Source organism: Etheostoma cragini, chromosome 20, assembly GCF_013103735.1.
Source record: "Etheostoma cragini isolate CJK2018 chromosome 20, CSU_Ecrag_1.0, whole genome shotgun sequence".
Classification (NCBI taxonomy): domain Eukaryota; kingdom Metazoa; phylum Chordata; class Actinopteri; order Perciformes; family Percidae; genus Etheostoma; species Etheostoma cragini.
In genome coordinates this window covers 12,035,467-12,039,401 of record NC_048426.1, presented here as the reverse complement: position 1 = coordinate 12,039,401, position 3,935 = coordinate 12,035,467, and the positions used below count along the sequence as shown (strand labels likewise).

The 3,935-nt window shown below is 38.6% G+C and overlaps 1 protein-coding gene across 1 annotated transcript in view; it reads left to right on the top strand.

Moving 5' to 3' along the window:
- Positions 1-54: 54 nt before the first annotated feature.
- htr1d (5-hydroxytryptamine (serotonin) receptor 1D, G protein-coupled) overlaps positions 55-3,935 on the top strand; it is a 19,605-nt gene continuing 15,724 nt past the window's right edge. Inside the window, exon 1 of the mRNA XM_034859041.1 lies at positions 55-874. The gene's annotated coding sequence lies outside the window, so the exon portion shown is untranslated. The remainder of the gene's footprint in view (positions 875-3,935) is intronic.

Sequence of the window (3,935 nt, the reverse complement as noted above, 5' to 3'; positions counted from 1 at the left end):
CCCCCCCCACCCCAATGCCTAGACACTAGTGATGGTGGATAAGGAGCCCGGGGACCGAACGAAGGAGCTGCCGGAAAGGGACTCAGGTTGCCGTGGTTGATGAGGACCAGAGGTGGAAGATGAGGAGGAGGAGGGTTGTATGTTTTCCTGAAAAGACAGCTGATAGCAAGAGAGAAGACATTTAAAGCAGGATGCCCTGCTGTGATTGGATCATGAATTTCGTGGCCAATTTTGGTTGGTTTACTGAAAAGTAAACGCCTCTTAACAGCTGAATAGTTTTAGGAAGAAATAGTGGTGATTGAAGTTATTTACAAGTCTTCCTGAAAGAATTTGCGCTGAGCTCCATTTTCCCTTTACAAATTTTCCTATTACAATTTTTCAAAAATGATCATTATTCCTATTTACAAATGATATATTTGCAGCCGTGCTGCCGGTCCCATCACAACCTCCCCGGAGCGGATCGCATCAGCACCGGGAAGCCGCGGGGATCTTCATTGTTGCTGGAGACAACTGAGCTGCGCCTTGATGCATCAGATGGAGTTCCACCGGCAACACACTTTCTACACTTTTCACACATTCTGGCGATTGAACTCTGGAAAAAGACATGTTTAAAGCAGAATGTCACACATTCCCCTCTCAAGTTTGTCGGGACAACTGAAATGACTTAGGCTATGTTTAACTGTGTATACTGCCAGACACGCACTACCTGTTTACATGAGATGTAAGCTGTTTTTCTCTGAATGTAACCAGTCTGTATTTCGCTTGTTTGTGGACGTGCGTAAAGGACGCCGCTGCTGGGATTCCATAATTGCTTTGTGCTCGGATTTTATCAAAGGGAAAGAGAGAGAAATTCGCCAAATGAAGAAAATCTAAGGTAAGTTTTACGATCTTGTTTTTTCTTTTTCTTTTCTTTTTTAAAACACCAGTTATTTCCTGCCATTACGCACGGATCTGAGAGCGCAAAATCGATGAGTTTCAATTTCAAGTCGATACAGAGTCATCCGTGGAGTATAATCTGTTTAGCTGCATCTGAATATAATATACTAGATACCTTAGACGGATCAAACACCTCTGACTGAAATTATCCCACAAACCAGAAATGCTATAGAGTACGATAAGGTCACTTGAGCCCCACTGGCACCATGTAAGTCCCGATAAGACCCTTTTAGTGACACTAAATGAATATGTCACAAAAAAGGCTACGAGAAGGTCAATATATAGATACATATGAGTTCCTATTGGGGAATCTTCTTCTCAGATATATAACTGTTTGATTAGTGAGAGTATAATATGTTATTGTAGGCTATGTTTCGAAGAGAAGCCACTGGTTGATTGGCCATGATGTTGACCTTATATTGGAGGTGTTTGCCTCTATACCAGCACAGTTGTGGCACACGCAGCTGGATTAAACAAATGTACAGTATGGCAGGATAGTGGAGTTACATGATGGTACAGCTAATGAGCATCATGCCATTGTGAGAACTTCAAAAACATAAATGCTGTGGATATTTGGCATCTTGCTTGATAAGGTACTATTAGAATGAATATGATAATATTCTAATTGGCAGTTTGTAGATGAGATTAAAAAGTCTTTAGAATTTTGATCCTCTTCACTTTGAAAAGGGAATTGAAAAAAAAGGAGAAGATGCTTCTCTTTGCCATTAGTAGCTACTTGTGAGAAAGAGTAGCCCAAGCATTAAGTCCATTTCAAGTTGGAAAAAATAGGTCTGTCCTCTGTGCTCTCAAGCTTTTCAGAAACCCACTTCTCTCTCTCTCTTTCTCTCTCTCTCTCTGAGAGATTACTCGAGAGAGAGAGCTTTAAGTAGCTGACTGATATGAGAGATACAAAAGCAAAATGAAAAGGATCACAATCATGCTGTGATGAAAAGTATCTTTCAGCACACAATATACCTAATTTCGTCTTTAAGTCGCACACATCGAGTGTCCTCTCTTGCTCCAGCACTAACATCCTTTTCTCCCCATCTGCACGCACACACATACACACACACCTAACAATCAGGGTGTGACTGGAGACAGAAAATGTAATCGACAACCCATTAAAATCAACTCCTATTCATGTTATGCAATCCCCTCTCCCTACATAATGACACAGAATTAAAATACAATAGACACAAGTATGATACTGAAACAGTATGATGTTGTTAAATATGTAATTTTCTAATGCAATGATGGTGGAGTTTTCTCCCCTCATTTGGGGCAGGAGAGAGTGTCACAAAGAGAACTCGCTCATTAGGCAAAGTATAAAAGTCTTGTTTAATAATAAATAGGGAGAAGCAATTATGCAGAACATGTACATAGAAGAACAGTTGTCTCTTAAGGTCGTTTGACATATAGCTAATATGGGAGTAAAAAGTCACATATTGTTTTTACACCTATTGGAAAACCTAATTTTTTAGGATATTTGCACTTCTGGGCTACAAATTACTGCAATCAGTCAGAGAAAAGCAACACGATGCTGAGAGTTAATGGTGTATAAAATGTGGGAAATGGGAGGAGAATCAAAACCCACATCACTTTTAACACTTATAGCTACCTATTGTATATCTACAGTAGTAAAGCTAGCATTAAGCCTTACAAGGTCCGGGAGCATTTATTCCTTGGGTTTGTATGTTGCAAGCAAGAAGCCCTGTTCATAATAACACATTAACTGTGTAGTATTTCCAAATTGTGTGGGAGCCAGTCCTGGATGCTACTCAGAGGTTAGGTTAATGTTCTGTCATGTTCTTTATTGGTTTAAGCTTTTTAGACTCCAGCAACCCCCAGTCAAACTTGTGACCCTAAAAGCTTTTTCTCTTGTAACATTAAAAGTGAAAACGTACGTTTTAAAATATGAACAAATAGCCTGTGCTAAGCAGCATGAGAATGAAATATCCAAATGTACACTCTTCCTTATCATACATAACACAAAGACTTGCTAGCTCTAACCTTTACATGCCAATACAAGAAAATTAATATTTCATTATTTATGTCCTCTACCTGAATCATTGACTTTTTGTCTGGGACTTGTTAGCTTTAGCCTTAGTCTTTAAGCAAGATAGCCACCAAATGCAAATCTAGCAGCATTTATAGGGTTCTTGTAAAAAATTAGTTGGCTTGAAACATTAAAAGGCAAGCCAGACAGAATGTTTAACCAGCTCTTGTTTGTAGTGAATGCTAGCTTAATTACCTAGGTATAGGTGTTCAGATCGTCCATTAACAATCGTCATTTCAGTCAACACAATCAATAGAAATGAGAAACCTGCTTTTGTCTACCACTGTCTGTAATTTTTCGAAAAATTGGTCTTTGAATTCAAAGAATTCTGATTGGTAAATCTGCATTTGTGATCACTGTAAACTAGTGGGAATGGAAAGCGTGACAGGCTTAGCATCAGTAACTATGGGGGACAGGGCTTTACTAATTAGTCCAATGTAAAATTATAATTTACATCAAAGATGGTCAGTGTAGAGTAGAGCCTGGATTGGACCAGAAAAAGTGCCAGTACCCTAATTCAGCAGTTCCATGACATGATAATTGCATGTGTCTTGGATAGCCTATATATTTATATGCATTTATTGTGTATGTGTATATTGTAGGGGTGGCTCCAAATTCAACGACTCCATCTAAGGAGCCTGATTCGACTGTCAATCTTACAGTCAAATTGTTGCAGGGTCTGAAAAGGTGGTTATGAAAAAGTATTATTCTTTTTGGGCTATACTGAATGTCTCATTTTAAATAGAATTGCTTATTTTTCCCCAAGAAATCATGAAATTTAGCTTAATAATAATAATAAAGTACTGGTCAATTTCAGGCATTGGTGTAGAGGCTTCCAATGAGACACACACAGTAGATTGCATTCTACAAACCCGATTCCAAAAAAGTTGGGACACTGTACAAATTGTGTGTAAAAAAGGAATGGAATAATTTAGAAATCTCA